Below are 19,631 nucleotides of genomic sequence, written 5' to 3'. Positions count from 1 at the left end.
CTTTAACAAATGGAACAAGGCAGCCCACATGAAGCCTTCTGACTTTTACCCAGGCTTCCCCTATTTCTTTTGCTCACTGTTAGGTTAACAGTTGATGCCATATCAGCATAGATACAACTTTATATTTATTATAAACACTTGAGTGCATTCTAAGGTTTGTAGACCTTATTCATATAAGGTGAAGTAATTGGACCAAAGACCTAGATAACAGGGGTGAACAGAGGTATACACTAGTTTGCAAAACAGTGCCCTTGATGACTTTGAGTAATCGAGTGCATTTCACATGCCTGTTTGATTTTATTTCATTGAGAGTATATATATAGCACAGACGGGGCCTTAAGGGACAGTAATGCCCTTTTCATGAAACAGAGAGCTAATTAGCCTCAGCACATGGGCTCTAGGATGGCAAAGGACGTTTGCAGAAACAATAAAAAGAGGATGCAGCGGATAAAAGAGAAACAACAAAGTTATGAAACAGTGCAATTTGAAGGTGGTGCACATAGGGAGAAAAAGACTGCCAAGTGTATTGGAAAAGATGGTGATTAGAAAGGTCTCGAGTCCTTACCTTACGGACCGGTCTCAAGCGAGGGCGAAGGCTGTTCTGTAGAGAAAGGGTGAGGGATTGGAGGGTCTCGCTTGTTTATTCTCCACTTTCATCTTCATGATCTTCAACGTAAAACTGTATATTCGTGATAAGTATTTTTTTCAGTGAGGAATTCTATTTTAATTAATTAATGAATGGCTTTGAAAATAATGCAAATAACTTTGATTTTGATGTAGGCTTGGACTGAGAACCAGTTAAGGTCATTGAGATTGGGGGTGTTTTAGTCATATTTGTGTTTACCAGGGTTCCGATGAGCAGCATCATGGAAGGTGACCTTTACAGGGGTAGTGTGGCTTCAGGGATCCTGGTTATTTGAGCCTTGTCTGCTTCAGGGTGGGAGTGAATGAAGGCTTACACTGGGGGGTTGTGAGTCAGGAGACTGTGAGTGGGAAACAAAGCTTTAATGCTTCAAGAATGCTGGTCTTCTACCAGGTGATGTGAGCTTTTTCTGAACATTTTCTTTGAAGGTGAGGGGTGCATTAATTTAGCAATCCAATGACTTGGCTGAAGAGTCAAGAGTATGGGAGGAGCTCCATTTCATTGTATTGGGACTGTCTTCTTTGGGAGGCTGAAGCTTGCCTCCCTTCACGAGGGCAAACTAATATCTGGCAGGGTTGCACTTCAAGCAGACTGCTGAAATTGTTGTTGAATTTCACATGCCAACAAGATCTTAAGTAACATACGAGGATCACTGGTGTTAAGATGCAATTTATAGTTGAGTTCATCCATTACAATGGCAAAGGACTCTGTGTGGTGCAATGAAATACCATTTATACGAGAGAGAAGCCTTGAGGACTCCCATCCTTAAATGACAGGGGTGTTGGCATTTCATGAAGTGCCTTTAATTATATCGTCTACTTGTGAGGATGGTGCAGAATGAGTTGAGAACTGCATCGGAGAAGATTGTGTAGGAGGCAAGGGTATGAAGACCACTTTATATATCTGAACATGTTAAAGCAGCTCTGAATGGAGACCTCCTGATCATTGTGGCGAGTATAAGCAATATAGAAATGTTTTGGTATTTAGTCAAATGAAAATATGATAAATTGGCAGAGTTCGCTGAAGCATATGTCATTTGAGATTCAGAAGATCGCCATCTCCCCACCCATTGCCCGCAATTTTTTTTTTATGCTTCCTTAGCTCGTTCTGCCTCAATCAACCCCACTTGCTTTTTGGATGGGAGAACATTTTTTGTTAACTGTTATTCAGTGTAAATTCCATATTTGAATAGTCTATACCTAGACCATAGCCCTCAGACCATAGCATGGTATGTTGTAGGTGTCTGTGGAAAAGGTAAAGTTAAAACGTGCTCATGTCTGGCATTTGCTCTCAATATATTCTTCTGCTGTGGCACATATTCTCCATTTTCGAGAAATGCCCAGTGGAAAAAAGGCCCAGGTCTTCCGCAGAGGCGGTCTTGTGCAAGCCTGGATAATTCTGCTATGACATTCTGTATAATTTGATACCAACAAATTTACATCAATAATTAATAACCACTGGGTTAACCACTAACATTGGGTTTCATAGTAGCATGCTACCCACCACACCAAAAAGCCCTTCAATGCCTCACCTGGGGTAGTAATTCTATATTAATTCAATTACAGAGCAATTCAGTAAAATCCAACAGATGCCTAATTGAGCATCCTCAGAAAACACATACCATAATGTTTTTAGTGGAAGCCTAAGTCTATATGATACAGATATCTAGCCACACATTCCTTACTTCGTGAGCAGTACCACTACGCACAAGTAGGTGGCATATTCGCCTCTGCAGATCTGGAAAAGCTACCCCCCTAAAAATTTTGTCTGACCTTTTGGAGGGATCTTCTCCTGGTGTGTCATGGATGTTCACTAGGAAGGCCGGCTTCAAGCCCTGCGGCGCCTGTCATCGACAGGTATTGGTGAAGGGACCGGCATCTTGTTTGCCTATGGTTCCTGGAGAGTAACCACAATGCCAAGACCTGTGCCAGTTGCCACACCATGCACACCACAGCCTTGAGGGAGCGGCCCCTGAAGCTCCTTGCTGCTCAACGTGTAACACCATGACAGTCTCAATCCCAGCCTAGAGGAAGATTCTGGGATCGGTCACTGAGCCCAAAATCCTCAAAGCACTCAAAGTCGTTCAGTAGCCAGTGCTTCAAGACTTTTATGAGGCCATGCACCTCATATTTGGATGGCTTAACACCGCCGTCTGTAGCGTTGGACTTGCAGGACACATATATCCACATTTTTGTCCTGCCTGACTACGGGTCGTACCTGCAGTTCGCTGTGTGCCACAAGCAATTTCAATTTGCCGTGCCACCCTTTTGGCCTTACCAGTGCCCCTCAGGTGTTCACCAAAGTGATGGTGGTGGTTGAGGCTCATCTGTGGCGATCGAGGTGCCAGTCTACCCCATCTCGACAACTGGTTATAGGCAGGCTTGCTCAGACTGTCATCTCCCACCTCTAGACTATGGCAAACCTTCTGTATTCGATGGGGATCACTATCAATGTGCCAAAGTCATACCTGACTCCCTCTCTGACGCTCTCTTTCTTTGGAGCTTTTCTGGGCACGGTTGAGTTTCAGGCCTGTCCTACTGAACAGCGTTTCCAGGTTATTCAGGCTATGATACCGATGTTTCAGCCTCTATCCTGGATTTCGGAGGGACTGGCTCCGAGGCTGCTGAGACTCATGGCCTCATGCATCCAGTTTGTGTCGGCATATGCAGGCTCTGCATTGGGACCTGAAGTTCCAGTAGATGCAGCTTCAGGGGTATCCCTCCAACATGCTCCAGATCATGGCAGGGACTGAAAAAGATCTGCAGATTGGTTCAGCGGCAGACCCCTTTTCCTTGCCCAACCAGAGCTGACAGGAGTGACAGATGTGTCACTCCTATGATGGCACGGCCATCTTGGAGAGGTGGAGATCAGAGATATGTGGTCTCCGGCGGAATCCAGAATCCACATCAATCTACTGGAGCTCCGGGTGATCCGGCTGGCATTAAAAGCCTTTCTACCCTCCATCAAGGAAAGGCTAGTACAGGTGTTCACGGATAACACCACTACCATGTGGTATTTCAACAAACAGGACCTTGGACTCTTTGACAAGAGGCGCTGCACCTTTGGACATGGCTGGAACATCAGGGCATATCCCTGGTAGTTCACCATCTGGCGAGCTCTCTGAAAGCCAGGGTGGACAAACTCAGCTCAAGATGCCTAGCAGATCATGAATGGTGTCTCCATCCAGAGGTGGTGCAAGTTCTCTTTCAGTATTGGGGAGAGCCTTGGTTAGATCAGTTCTCCATCTCTGTGAAGCCGCAACGTCAGCTGTTTTGCATGCTGGAGTTTCCAAGGTGGCTCTTGCTCAGAGCCACTTTTCACTTGAGTGTAGCTCAGGTCTCCTGTAAGACTTTCTGCCTATACCACTCCTGTCCAGAGTTCTCAAGAAGATTAGGAATGTCCAGGCCCAAGTCATCTTTGTGACTCTTAATTGGGCTCAGAGAGTTCCGTATCCCAAGCTGTTGAACATGACCATCGGTCCTCTGATCAGGCTGCTTCTTCAGGAGGATCTTCTGTCACAGCAGCAGGGCAGGTCTTCATCCGAACCTATCAATGCTATGCCTTCATGTGTGGAGATGCAGTGGCAACAGCTGACAGGTTTCGACCTTCCGCCTGAAGTCTGCAATGTTTTGGCAGCCAGGTGTACCTCCACTAAGATGGTATAGGCCTACAGTCGGGGCAAGTTTCCGGCATGGTGTTTTGATAAAAAGGTTGACCCTATTTGTTCACCTTTGTCTCAGGCCATATCCTTCATTTTTTCCCTTGTCCAGCAAAGCTCTGCTCTGGGCACTTTAAAGGGCTATCTTTCTGCCATCTCATCCAGATCAGCCATCCCTTAAAATCCCCTATTGTACATGGGTTCTTGAAAGGTTTTCAATACGTTTCTTCCTTCACCCTTCATCATGCTTCAGTGGGACCTTAATCTACTTTTTACTCTCTGCCAAATCCCTGTAACAAAGAGGAGCACCTTCACCGACTAAACCCAAAAGAGCGTTGTCATTCTTCTTTGAACTTGATGGCACAATAGAGTTCTGGGTGGACAACCAACTTTTTATGGGATATGTCAGAGTGAAGAAGGTAAAGGCTGTCCAGAAACAGAGCATCTCCTGAAAGATCGTTCTCTGCATTAAGCACATGGCTGCTGCACATAATTCTCTGCTGTGCTGGATAGCAATAAAAACGGGTGTGGTCATGACGAGCTGAGCTCGTCATGAGCACACGAGAGGTGTACCTCATGACGAGCTGAGCTCATCATGAGCATCAAAGGGGTTAAGATCTGCTACACATTGGTCAAAAAGCAACCCCCTGACGGTTTGTCGGCTCATTACGCCAGAGCTAAGGCAAAAACCACTGCATTAGCATGCAGACTTACAGTCCTAGATATTTGCCGGGCAACAAAGTGGGCTTCTCTTCACACATTCATGAAGCACTTCTGCCTGGGCATTCAGGTCTGTTGGTGCTAGCACTTTACTAGCTCGGTCCTGCAGGACTTTTTAAGTTTGCAGACCCACCTGTGTGGAGGTATTACTTGGGTATCTATTATACGCTAAATAATCTGCAGCTAGAAGTCGCTATTAGATGAACAAGTTACTTACCCTAGGTAACATCTTATTTAGTAGAGACTCTAGCTAGCCACAGATTCCTTACCGACCCACCCATCCTCCCCGCTCTACAAAATTCTAGGGACAGGGCAGGCAGAGCCCTACTTTTCCACTGCAGAGGCCAGTGTTCTTTGTGACTCTGTGCTCCTGATGTAGAAAGTCACTAAAAGAAACTCACAATAGTGCACTGGGGTGGTGCCTTTTTAGGCAGCACACATATCACTTCTGGAGCGGATGGCGCTGAAGATGCAACGCGGCACAAGGGACTGCTCACAGAAAAATTCCAGATCCATTCTGCTGCCTGGGGATAATTCTAAGGTAAGGAATCTGCAGCTAGATTAAGTCTCTACCAGAAACATTATTCCCGAAAGTGAGTTGCTTGTTCTTTTCACAAACACATAAAAATGAAGCCTTATTTTCTTGTCTTGCCATCAGACATCTGCAGTAAAAAGTATGACCTCTCTGGAGCAGCCAAGTTCTTTTTGCTATGTTCATGTTACTTAAACATGCACATATGTTAATATAATGAAATGAGCTCCCCTCCAAAGAGTGTGATGTGACAAATACAAAATAGGGGCCTGGCAGTGATTTGTTTACTTCAAAAGGGTTCCTTTATCTGGTTCTCATTAATCTAGATCGTATTTCTAGATGCTTTTTGACACACTTTCTCAATTGCTGCAGTTAGTTAGTTTCAGGGCAGGAGTACTTGTGGCCAGCATGCCATCTAGATTCTACAATATGCATATCAAAGATGAAAACAGCCCATTCTTATTCCTTGCTAATACCAGTATGAGCCACATCCTGTACCTTTCTCTGCCTATTCAACATGCTCGCATTTGAACGTGGAGGTAAAGGACAGAGGGCAAGGCTTAATTTATTTTTCTCCCTCTGATCTGGTGAAGGCAATTATGCCTCACTTCAAAGGAATATGAAACCATTGCAGCCTGAGGATTCCCTAAGTGGGGTCTGAGAAGGACTGTCAGTCCTTTTCACATGCTGCAATTCCCTTTGGTACATGTAACCCTACAGTTCATATTAGGAGTGCAGCATTCGAACCTCAGAACTTTGCAGGATAGGTTGAAGTGCCATGGTAGATTTTAAATTAGCACAAAAACCTTATACTCTAACATACGTTCATGGTATGTAAACTCATTAGTTTCTAGAATGCTAGACTCACAGTGGTGGCTGGTATTTGAAGGCGGGGGGTGAGTCACGGGAGCGGGGGCTAAATAAAAAATGTAATCACACTTACCTGTCTGCCACCCACCGCCGCCTTCTCTCAGTCCTCTTCCCAGCTTCCAGGACAGGAAGCAGGATGTGATGTAGCGCGCGCAACGAAATTCGTTTTATTTATTGATATGTTTACTTACCTCTAATCAGTGGTAATTCGTAGTTTACTGCCCCCTACCCTGCCCCTACCCCACCCCACGTCAGCACCCAGCAGCACTCCCACCACGGGCCACTACTGTTCACCTGTATTTATTATATAAGAATTCCTGAGTTTGTTTTTCCCTTGTAGATCCTCCCATCTGTGGCAAAGTGGTACACGTCAAGCGAAAAATATGTTGTCTGCTGTATGGTTTTTATATGTTTTCAGATTTACTGGCTGAGGTTGGACTAGTACAACTTTGTTGTTGGAGCGCTGCACAGACAAGACCAGGGGGCATATTTATGAGGGGAGTTGTGTCGCTATTTTACCAGCTGCGGCTGCTGCAGGTAAGAGCAGTGGGGCTGGCTAGGGGGAGGGAATTCTGAGAGACGACCGCAAGGGGAAATTAAATAAATAATACATTTTCCCTTGTGGTCGTCTCTTGAACCCTCCCCCCAGCTGGCCCACTAACTCACCGCTCTTACCTGCAGTAGCCACAGCTGTATTGCACCACACAACGTGGTGCAAGGGTGACGCAAGCCCAAAATACGATTTATGAAGCCATGCAAGGCCACCTCGCGTGGCCCCGAGTGGCTTCATGAATCAAACTTTTAATACATTGACAGGAACCATCATGGCTGCGGTTCCTGCCAGGTTATCTGCTGGGCTGGTGGGCATTCCTATATTTGGAAGAAGGATACTCTTTCAGGCCGGTGTTGTATTTTACTTTGCCACCCTGAAAAGACTCTTCTTAGCATGCTTAATTGGCCTCATGGTTTCCTATGAATGCACTTTACATTTTGGGTTAACACGCTCAAACAAAATCTTGTGTTTTCGTGAAGTAGCCTTCTTTAATTCAGCTGGAGTACACCCTGCACTACAGGGAGCTACTTCCATGAAACTGACAAGCTATCAGTAGCTCCCAAGTTACCCGTTGGAGACCCCCTGGTATAGATGGTAGTAAGGAGTTTTTAGTATTAAGGGAGAGGTAGTCCATCAGGATAGTGCGGAATTTTTAGGGTTAAGGTTTGGTAATTTAAAGGAGTATATTAAATGTACTTAAAGTAAATTAAATTAAAAATAGGTGAAAGGTATTACTAATGAAGTAAAGAAAACGTATTTCAAATATTAAAATACCCTATTATATTTAAATAAATTAAAATAAAATGTTTACATTAAATATCTCTATTTTAATTTTCACATGTCATGAATGATGTAATGTGTGAGGTCACAGGCAGTGCAATGGGGGCACAAGTTATAGTTAGAGTATAACTTGTGCTTTTCATTGTTTTTTGTTTATTAAATATTTGTTTTTATCTCATTTCAACACCTAACTATAACGTTACTTTAACTTAGACAATCCATGTGTCATATGGTGTGCGCTACTTCTACTCATCTGATGGCAGTTTGAATGATTCCGTAAGTTTGCTGCTGTGTCTCATCTATATCCTGTAACGGCCACAAGTTCTAGAATAATTTTCCTCCTAGTCTTAGGACCTGATGATGACTTTGACGCAGTTGCACCAGCTCTCCACCGACACAGCTGCGCCCAAGCCGTGCAAGGACCACCCGCCTTATTGTGAGTTGAAATCGTGTAAGGCGGACGGTCCTTTGGCTTTCCCATGGTGGTGCCTGGAATACGGGCACTGCAACTCGAACAGCAAAAAAGTTCCAACCTGGTATGGACGGTGATGTCCATGCCGTACTGGAACTTTTGGGGAATACAGACATATGTTGTACCCTCCTAAATATATCCCCATGGCGGGGGCCCTGGAGGGCCCTCTTAGTTCCTCCACCACTAGCCTTTTCATGGCCGGCGGTGGCGGAACTCGTAATATGCTGAGTGGGGCAGTCCGGCTCAGCATGTTGTGACTGTTGCCTGGCACAGCCGGTGGTCCTCCGCTGCAAGGACTTTTGAAGTTGTACTGCGGCAGACCGACCACCGCGAGTCTGGCGGTCTTACAAACGCCAGGCTCGTAATCAGCCCCATTGATTTTTGATGAATCGTTTACCATTCTCAAAAAATTGTTTTTTATTATTTTATGTTAGCCTCTAGACTTCTCTTTGTGATTTTTGTTCTCTCTAGCGCTAGAATATCCTTCAGGACGACTGTTTTGTTCAATAGAAACCTGTTATTCGTTCATTGTTTTTTTTATTCATTCATTAGTGTGCACCACGTTATATCTTATCTATTGTTGAAGCTGCATAGGGATTTAATAATACATTTGCAAATTACTCAGTCATGAACAGGCCAAGGGGTTTCAGGTGGGAGCGTGCATGCGTACTTACGTGTACGTGTGTGCGCGTGTGGCAGTGCTCTCTAGTTCCAATGGCTTGGGACTCCAGGAAGGAAATACATAATCTGAAGTAAGGATGTAGAATCGCTTGCCACGTGCCGTCCAGGGCCAGTGGGTCCCAGCCTGCTTATATATTCCATGCTTCCGTTATGGGATTTTCGACCACGCTTATCTATTGCTTTTTCCCTTCCACTCTAGAAATTGCAATAATAAAAATGTACCGACAGAGATTGGAACAAGAAATTGAATTTGAAACTGGTGGTGTGGTGTTTGCAGATGAAATGTAAATCACGCTGCAGGATGGCAGCCCTGATAGATTACCAGAGAAATACACATCAGGAACCCGGTAGAAACAGCGCCCGGCCAATCGACTTGCTTCCGGGGTGGCGTGAGACTGACACGGCCTCCAGGAAATGTCATTGTAGCGGCGGAAGTGGAGAGCGCAGTTTTCAGTAATCCCCTTCTAATCGTCTGAAAGAAACATCATGTCCTAAAATATCATTCACGAAATTGCCACGCCGTTGGAGTAAATAATATAAAAGCTACACCCCATGGGACAACGTTTTTATAAACAATATTTAGGACATGATATTTCTGTCAAATTAAAAATTTTGTGTGCAATATTGTGACAAACAACCATTCCTGGGGCTAAAATGCCTCTGGTCGTTTTACCTAATCTGCACTGGGTATTGTCATTCACTGGAAAATGACTGAAATATTCAGTAACAAGATCAGGCAATAATGGAAGACTTTCAAGAGAGGGAAAATTGCAATAGTCCATGATACTGTTCAGGTCAAGAATGAGTTGTTTTGGCAGAACTCTGTGAGGATCCCAGTACTGAAACAGCTGAGGTTTGAAGTGTAAATAGAAGGAAAAAAAATCAAAAAGAACAGATGATGGTCGGAATGCTGAACAATGCAAACATTCACCTCCAGTCACAGATCTGAGTATAATCCATCATTTGTTTGCGCACCACGCCACCCTAGTTCAGACCCGGCCAATTAAAGAGACTTAAAGTATGTCAACAACACTATCAACAAGCATTTACAATGCAATGGTTTTGCCTTTGTTAAAGTTAGAGCTATTGGCATTGCTCTTGACATTATTTTTATTTATGTTTTTTTTAACATAAATGGCATTGTCATTTACAATAGCAAATTCAACCACTCATCTAACCCATCTGAACACCCAGACACTGATCCACCCGCTCATCTATCTACGCATGCGCTTGCCAATCTCTTCATTCACCCACCCAGCTGCCCACTTGTCCATTCCGGTACCCACTCATCTATCAAAGCAGGCGCCCGCCGACCTCATCATACATCCGCTCCCTCGTCCTTCCCTCCAGCTGCCCACCTACTCATCCATCCACTCATCCTTCCACCTATTCATTCATCCGCTCACACATCCATCCGCCCACTCATCAATCTGCTCATCCTTCCACCCACCCATCCGCCCGCTCATCCTCCCACCTACTCATCCATCCACTCATCCTTCCACCTACTCATCCATCCATCCACCCACTCATCCATCCGCTCATCCTTCCACCTACTCATCCATCCGCCCACTCATCCATCCGCCCACTCATCCATCCGCCCACTCATCCATCGCCCACTCATCCATCCGCTCATCCTTCCACCTACTCATCCATCCGCTCATCCTTCCACCACCTCATCCATCCCCTCATCCTTCCACCTACTCATCCATCCACTCATCCTTCCACCTACTCATCCATCCGCTCACACATCCATCCGCCCACTCATCAATCTGCTCATCCTTCCACCCGCTCATCCATCCTCTCACTCATCCATCCGCTCATCCATCCACCCACTCATCCTTCCACCTACTCATCCATCCACCTACTCATCCATCCACCTACTCATCCTTCCACCCACTCATCCCTCCACCCACATAGCTGCCAAGGTTTCAGGTATCGTCCATGGAACACAATACCTTTGTTTTCCTGGAGAGGGAACCTCCTGTAGGGCGGGTTCTTTCTATGCACTGGAGCCGAGGGGGGTGTGTTTGTTGGTGTGGGGTAGGGGGGTCATTGGAGGGGGTCTGAGGCAACGGTAACCACTGTCATGTCACCCAGGGAGGGGCTGACCCTCATCCTCGCCTCCTTTCTGATTTTTTTATCGATCGCTTTTCACTTTCTTTATTGTGTCTCTATCTCTCTGGCGTCCTTCTCTCGGCCCCCACTTTTCGTTTTCCTCAATCTCTCCTTAGGCTAGCTACCTCCTTGCTTCATTCCACTCATGTTTCATCTTCTGCCTGCTTCTCATTCTTCCTCCCCCACCTCCAGTCCCTCTTTCCTCCCTCATTCCCTCTTCCGCCATCCCTTCCCGCCGCTTCTGGTTCCTCTCTTCTGCCCTTCACAAATCCCCCCAGTCCTTGTTTATGCGTGAGGTGAGGACCCCTTTAGAGGTGGTGAGCACGGCCGGACTGACTCACTGAGGGAAGGGGGGAGGGGGCAGTGCCACAAGATGACTTTTTCATACACCCCTCCAGGGGCGCGGCCTATGCAGAGTTGCCCAGGTGATGCTGGTCAGGTACTACCTGATTGGGCATGTGCTGGTTGCAGGTGTACCCTGGCACGCCCCGAGGATCCAGGGAGGGCCCCCTCTCTTATAACGCCCCCCTCTCTTATAACGCCAGGCCAGCATCAGGAAACAAGCGGGAGGGGGCGGGAGGGGGCGTGAAAGGGGGAGGAGAGACGCAGAGCAGTAAAATACGCCACCAGCACGTCACAAAAAGTGATGTACGTGTGGCGCAGGGAGCTAGTACATCCGCCCCTGTTGTGTCTAAATATACCTACATTACCCCACGATGGGAAATCGCCGTGTTCACTGTTAAAGCTTTCTAAACCTTTAAAACAAGGAGACAGCTTTACTCTGTAGTACCGTGTTGTCCATTATGGTCTGCACTAGGACGCTGCCTGCTCTGTCCTTGGTGCTGAATTTTATTTAATGAATATTTTGCTTGGGTTAGTCTTCGTTTCCCATACCAGTACCGACGTGGAGCTTTTCCTACCCAGTTCCTCTCTGCCCTCTTGTCTGGCCGAGGACAGAAGTCTGGCTGTAGGCCCGGCATGCAGCTTGCCTACACACCCAAGGAGGAAACACCAGGGCTGTAGGGTCTGGTCAGTGATACCCAAGGTCCTGGCAGCTCCTCTGCCATCTGTTCGTTATGTTGGGTCTCATTGGCCAGATCAGACTGTCCATTATTTTACTATTTTGGCATTTTCCCGGCGGGCTGTAAGTCTACCGGCAGATAGAAATGCATGTGGGCACGGAGGATCATGCTGCTGTTACTGACTCATCCCCCGCCCACTGCGCTCCGCCACAGTACAGACACCGGACTAGAAGTCGAAGACGGACTGAATGGCGGCTCTTCCACGAACGAACCGGGACAGAGCTCATCGGAGGCGTCCAGACCCTCGTGGGCATCTGTGCGGAGGCAGGCGGGCAGCGCGGTCCAGAGAGGAGGGCCAGCTGGGTCTTCTGGCATGGAAGCGGGCATGGCGCACTTGGCCCCGCGCTGGAATGTGCACTGTAGCGTTCCCTGCTCCTCGGTGAAATTCAAGTTCCCAGCGCAAAATCTTCAGCTTTTATCGCCAGCTGCGGCTTTAACTCGAGGCAAACATACAATGAAATTGTGCGCATTTTCAAGGTACGCACTGCCATTCAGACTTTTTGGCGAGCCACGCATTCTTGCGAGCCTTTTGTGGCCATTGATTCCTAGCATTGCCACGCATTCTTGCGAGCCTTTTGTGGCCATTGATTCCTAGCATTAAAATCGAAAACAAGTCCCCGGCTTTCAAAGAAGAATCTTAAAATACCGCAGCTGGCATTGAACAGTCCCATCTCATCAACACAGCGGTCTAATGCAACATGATGACTTCGAGTATCCCTACCGCCCCCTCCTGCCTCCTCCCACCCGAGCACACAAAAGCCCCTAATCAAGCTACTGGATCGGAGAACAGTTTAGAAGAACACTCCACAAAGACTCTATTAATGAGCGGGAGGGCGGGAGGGGGCGGGAAAGGGGGAGGAGAGACGCAGAAGACGGCCGGAGCAGGAAGGCGGGTGCCGGCAATGCCGGACCAGAATCGGGGGCGTTCCCGGCTTTCGGCTGACGTCGCGTGACGTCGGCAAAAGCCAAAGAATCTCGGGAACGCCCCCGTGTCTGGTCCGGCATTGACGGACAGGCCCGTCTTCCAATGGCTAGTCTCCATTTATGGAGCTAGTCAATGAAAGACGGAGGCCGTTCCTGTCTCCCATATAGATCTCAAGAGGTTTTTGCCTGCGCAAAAAAGATGCGCAGAGCGCATCTTTTTCGCGAGGCAAAACCTAAAAAGTCTCATTATAAAATATAAGTTGCTGCCAAGCATTGGTAAAGTCAACAGGGCTCAACTTTGACTTTACTAATGGAGACATATTGGCTTTGACAATACTTTTAGTCAATGCTGTTCAGCATCGGCAAAAAGAAAAAAAATGTGATTCCCGATGGTGAACATCATCTGCAAAAAAAGAATAAATTTAGTGATATATGTGAGTGCATGTCTTTTTCATTCATGCACATATACGTCATGACCATTCAGTGCCCCAGTGTGATGCGCCACAACACATGCACATGTGCATGATGATGTGTATGCCATATTGTCTTTTTCTTAATTTATCATTCCAAGATGGCTGACTCCCATCATGGAGCAGTACATTTTTTAAATGAAATTGCCGGAAAGTGCATATTCAAAAAGGGGAGTCTTGGTAGCAAATCGCAGGTGCATTGATCTCTAAAGAAATTAAAAAATGTATAACAAAAGAGCAAAGAGAGATGGGATAGCAACAGAGGAGGAGGATGCCAAGTAAGCTCCACCAGCAAGCTGTGGCAGCAGTAAGCATGGAAGGGTCTGGGAACAATGGATGGGTGAGGAAGAAATATTTAACAAGCAATTACAATGTAATAGGTCTCGCATTATTAAAGTTTGAGCTATTGGCATTGTAAATGACAATGCCTTTTATTTATTTGTTTTTAAAACTTGCAGTCGGTGCATCAACACGCACTTTGAACGTATAGTCCTTGCTTACGATGAGCAAGGCTGGCAGTAAAATAGACTGCCAGACTTTCTTCTCATAAGCATGACTATGAGTACAAAGTGCTTGTTTACGCACTGATGCAAAGGAATTAAAGGCATTGTCATTTACAAGGCCAATAGCTCAAACTTTAATAATGTGAGACCTATTGCATTGTAAAAGGCCTGATTTGCAAATGTGGGTCCCTTTCTTTTTTTAGCTATTCACTCATTGACTAATGAGGGTCACTTTTATTTTGTATTCATCACCCCGAGTGGGACGGGTATGCACAGACGTGGGTCCCGTGCTCCATGCCACTGAAGTCAAGCTAGCCTGGTTGATGAGGGGTGATACTGAGAGAGCGCAAACTGAACAAAATGTATGAGTGCACCAAACTTACAAGTAGTACGCACGATTCATAAGAGAGATGCTATAAGTGCTGAAAATATATTCACCTATACTTAGAAATGTGCAGTTAATCTAGAGATTTCATATAGAAGTGGAACTAACGCAGAAACGTGTGGAAAATGTATAACCTTATTAGACGTGATTAATCCTGATCCATGTTATGTAGCTGCTAATGGAAGAATGTCATGCTGCAAGGCACAGAACGGAATAGGCCCATGGCCAGAGCTGAAAGGGTTTGGGAAAGGTATTCATTTGCATGTACATGGATTGCACTAAATGTTATAATGATTTCGTTTATTAGTTAGATTTATATTGCATAGATGTGTTATTCTCAGTAAATAAGAATAAGATGCTAACATGATATTTTAGTTTAGCCTTGTGAGAAATGTTGTAGGCCTGAAGTGTTCAAAGACTTTTGATTTACACGTACTGGTACAAGCCAAGCTGTGCTGAGAAATAAGTTGCAAACTTCTGTTAGAAGTTTATGAGAATTGGGATTCTAGCTACGAATGTCTGTCTGCGGGTGCGAGGGGGGCTCCAATTAAGCATTAAATGAATAGAGTTCTGTTCAAGAGACTGGTACAGACATGGAGGAGGGTTCAGGAATGTTTGAGGGGTATCGGCGGGCCGGAGAAGAGTCTGAGAAGCAAGGTCAACTCTAACGCACGAGGCCCAGAGGAAGATCATCATGGAAAAAGCCAGAATCGACACCACGTGAGGGGCGTCTCGAGAGGGGCGTTCCAACTGTAATTGGGGTTTTGTATTAGGGACAGCACCCCTGGGTGGAGTTAGAGCAGACGCCTGAGGACCCTTTAGAGAGCTGATGGGTAGGCAGAGAGGGGTCATGACTGGAGATCATAGGTTTTCACCTAGAGACTAAGAGTGGGTGATCTTCCTAGGAAGTCATTCACAGCTGACACCTTTTGATAGGTTGGGACTCTGTTAAGTAGGGATACCATCCAGAGCAGGGTAGGGACAGCCTAACCTGAACCTTTCACTCCTGCTGTAAATGACGGAGAGATCACAATACGTGTCTATGCTTGCAGCCCTTTTGATTTTGGAATTAGTCCTAGTTGTATTCTTTGCTCGCCTGAGGGCCTTTAGGGAGCACATGTATGTAGTGGTGCCCGTATATCTTTTGAATCTCATTTTGAGATGCCTGTACTTGCAGTTAACCTTGACTTTGTAATAAATCTTTAAACTTAGAAGTAGTCTGTGGTTTTTCCGAGCCGAGTCCATTATTGATTGAACTAACCTGGTAAGAGATGCACTTTCTTCCCTCAATGACAGGCAATAAAGGTTCAGTCGACCAGAACAGGGTTTAGATCTAGAGTGATAAGATAGTGATCAAAATCCCGCCCCCGCAGTTGGTAGCTATAGAGGATGGTTGCCTTCTTGAGGAAGGTGATCTAGGCCAGGTTAGATTACCCCAAGGCCCCTAGAGATCGATGATCGGAAGAACCGCCCGCCGAAGAGGGCCCGGATGACGTGAGAAAGAAAAGCAGCAGTATCGGTCGAGAGTGAGTATAAAGGGTCATGCGTGTTAGATTGCGGTGTTTTTGTGTTGTATCTATGTTGTAATGTCCAGCGGAGTTGAATGCCTGTAGAGTGACTGTGGAACAGGTTGTGAGCGCGCGCAACCGGTGCAAATCTTAAGTTCAAGGAGAGATTAAGTGGTTCGGGTGTATCGGACATCCAGAGTAATTGTCAACCAGTGTGAAGGGGGTCATGAGGTACCATTGATCGCCCGAAGGACCGAGATAGGGGGAACGTAAGAGTGAGTGCGTGAGTAACGGACGCTGGTCGGAAGTTACTGGGTGTGTAAGCAACCTATCAGAGAGACGATAGACATTTCGTCAGTTGTGGTGACAATTACAGATAGACTGTGGACGTACAGTCGAGAGAAGTGACCGCTTGGTCGGAAGTAGTCATTTTTCGGTGTATGAATGGGACGCATGCGTGACCGGGAGACGAGCTGAGAAAGGAGGGGAGCTGCTGCGAAAGGGAGACGAGTGACGTCAGAAAGTGCCGCGCTGGGATTGGCCGGCCGGAGTGAGACCGCGCTGTGATAGGCCAGCTAGCAAAGCCGCGCTAGGATTGGTGGATCGTCATCAGGAAGTAAACAGAATAGCGAGGCTGGGAATTGTACGATTAATCATGAAATGTTTTAAATGGTTAAGAGCGGCGTTTAAGAGAGAGAGGCGGAGATCTTATGATGGGGAAGAAGCCCCGCCGGAGGGTACGCCGGCTAATTATATGGGGACAAATGTTGGGTTACACACTATATTGTGGATTTCAGAGTGGAGTAAGATTACAGAAGGAAATGAGGAACTGACGTTTCCAAAGTACGGGACGTTCAGATTAGAGGTGCTACACCGATTAAAAGCAGTCATGACCTCAATGAGACCTATGCCTAGACCGACCCAGTTTGAAGCCCTCAATGCATGGATTAGGGCAGCGCACGAGAGGAACCTGAATAGACGCCAAGAAAGGGTGAAACGATCGGTAAGAGCAGTGCAGGATGCCAAATGGGATGCGGATGCTAAAAGATGGAGAGTGCATAACCTAGAAGTAAACAAACTGTACCCAGTAATAGAGGTAGCAGCAAACAAAAACCCATTTGAAGAAGATGAGGAGAGCGAGACAGAGGACAGCCTGATAAATAGGTTACTGACAGATAGACCACCCCCGTACAACAAAGAGACAGGAAATGATGAGCCCAACAGAGAAGGGGGACCTAGCACAGGGGAGTATGGACCGCTTCCCATTACAGATTGGGATCCCACTGCAAAGAAGGAACTGTCCCAACCTAGTCCGGTGCAGCAGGTGGTCGGAAGGTTTGTGGTACAAAGGGTGCCAGAAGCGGAGCGTGCCACATCCTACGCACTACCAGATGCCCTGCAAGTACCTGTTACTATAGGCCCTATAGTATCGATTTATGACCCGGAGAGAGCTCGAGGGGAGGAACAGGTACGGATAGACAGAGAGAGAGCAGAAATGGCAAGGAGGAATGATACAATCAATTCCCCAAGTCAGTTGCCAAGACCAAGAGATTGGAGCACCCCAGTACATACAGCAGCAGATCCAACAGGAGATCCGGGAGGCCCTAGATGGCCAATGGATCTGAGGGGATCAGGACGGAAATCCTTCCAGGAGTTAAGCGAGTACATGAAGAAATGGGATGAGGCAGTGGAGGCTCACAAGAGCATCATAGCAGCAGAAGCTGGAAGGGAAAGCCAGGATAGCAGGACCCGGACTCACTGCGGGGCTGATGAAAGCAGTCCAGAGTGGGATGGGAAGGGTCCGGACGGCAGCGGAGACACTCACCATACCAGGAGTGGAGGTAGAACAGACCCGGGAAACAGGAGCCCTGAGTGTGGGGGGGTGTCCCGCCCAATTCACAGTGAAGGGGATAGGAGAACGCAAGAGTACAGAAACAGTTTTAAGTGCACCCACTATGCATCTGGCAATAGTGGACAGAACGAGAGTTGCGAGAGGTCTCGCCATAACCCCTGTGACAATGGACAAGAATGCAGTTCTGGGGAGATGGGGAGCCGAGAGGGAACTTACAGAATACTGAGTGACACTAGGCAACGAGAGAGTAGCGACAGGAGGGAGAACAGTAGGGAATCCTACCCTGGAGCGAGGGAGGACAGAGGGAATGGACAAACTGAGATTGGGGGAAACAGGCCCGTGTTTCATCACCTTCCAAGACAGGATGGCCGAGCATGGGACCTAGAGAGATGGGAGCAAGGGAGGACTCTCCTTAACTCCCCTGAGCCCAAGCGTAGGACTCGGAGCTGGGACGGAAGAGAGACCAGTGAAACCCCTAAGAAAGACATACTGAGAGCCGAGATAAAAGCTAAGAGACTCGATGTCGCCAGCTTAAAGTCAGATCTGGATGACATGGTGGATGGTACCTTGCCTCTAGAAAGAATGGAGATGTACGAGCAGGATGAAATACTGTTCATGGCAAAGGACATCACTCGAAAAGCGAGAGCAGTACATGAGAAGTTAGTTGAACTAGCAGGCAAATATATGGTAGACCTGTCAAGGACCAAAGCATTACAGGGTAACCATAGGCTACATTATTCAGACCAGGACCTAGATGAGAGAAGAACAATAGGATTGAAAACACACATAAGGGAGCTGATCACTGGAATAAGGACGTGGAGGGTGCTGGATAAATGGGAAGAAAGGTGGTCCAAGAAAGGGACCGTTAGGAGAAGCATGCTTGGGATGTCCCCAGAGGGAGGACTGCAGAGAATAGAGGCATACCCTTTGCGTGAGGTTGCAAACGGAAACTATGTGCATGTGCCATGGAGTAGGGGGGACTTAGCGGCCTTTACCAACTCCTTCCCTAAATTGAGGGAGAATCCAGTCGAGTGGTATAAGCAGGTGGAGAGATTTGTAAAAATATCCAAGGTATTATGGATAGACCTGAACACTCTGTTTGACATTGTGGTACCAGGAGACTTGTGGACAGCATGTAAGGTTAGTGCTGAATGGCCCACAACAGAACCAGAGAGGGATGCACGGACCAATGGACCGTCCGAGACAGTCATGGCAAAATATTAGAGAGTGATGACCTGGCTGAAAGAAAAGGTGCCAATGCAGGACATAGATTGGGTCAAAATAGATCGAACTAGACAGGAACCCAAAGAGACAGTTCATGAATATTATGAGAGATTGCTGAAGGCGTTTAAACAGTATAGCGGGTTGGACGTAATGGATCCTAAAGACATAGGGCAGTTTGTGTCTAAATTTGTTTTGGGCTTAAGACCGGATATTAGTTTAATGATTCAGCAACACTTGATTTGTTGGTAAAATAAACCTTTGGATGAAATTCTGAGATATGCTAGGTACTGCTGTGATGAGATAGACTCAAAAGCAAAGAAGCTAAAAGAAAAACTGATGGTGGTGCAGATGCAGTCAGCCGGTAAGGGTGGACAACAGCAACAGCAGCAGGGAACAGGGACCGGGGGCAGGAAACAGAATAACCAGAACAGAGGCAATGAGGAGAACTCCAACTTTAGACCTAGGATAGACATAGCGGCATTGAAAAAGACGACCCGGTGCCACCAGTGTAACGAGGTGGGGCATTGGAAACGCGAGTGTCCCTACAACGTTGAAATTGGAGAACAAGAAGTAGAGGAGGAAGAGGTTCAAAGCACTCTAGGAAGAGGGGTAACACCATACCAAGGAAAGGTGCTCAAAGGGGGGACCCCACCCCCACG

At 46.8% G+C, this 19,631-nt stretch overlaps 1 protein-coding gene across 2 annotated transcripts in view; it reads left to right on the top strand.

The window, feature by feature from the left end:
* LOC147692440 (sodium/calcium exchanger 2-like) overlaps positions 1-19,631 on the top strand; it is a 1,124,793-nt gene that overhangs the window by 945,373 nt on the left and 159,789 nt on the right. The window lies entirely within an intron of this gene.

The sequence above is a fragment of the Lissotriton vulgaris genome, chromosome 9 (genome assembly GCF_964263255.1).
Source record: "Lissotriton vulgaris chromosome 9, aLisVul1.2, whole genome shotgun sequence".
Lineage (NCBI taxonomy): Eukaryota > Metazoa > Chordata > Amphibia > Caudata > Salamandridae > Lissotriton > Lissotriton vulgaris.
The sequence above is the reverse complement of the archived record's forward strand: the minus strand, read 5'-3'. Positions and strand labels throughout refer to the sequence as shown.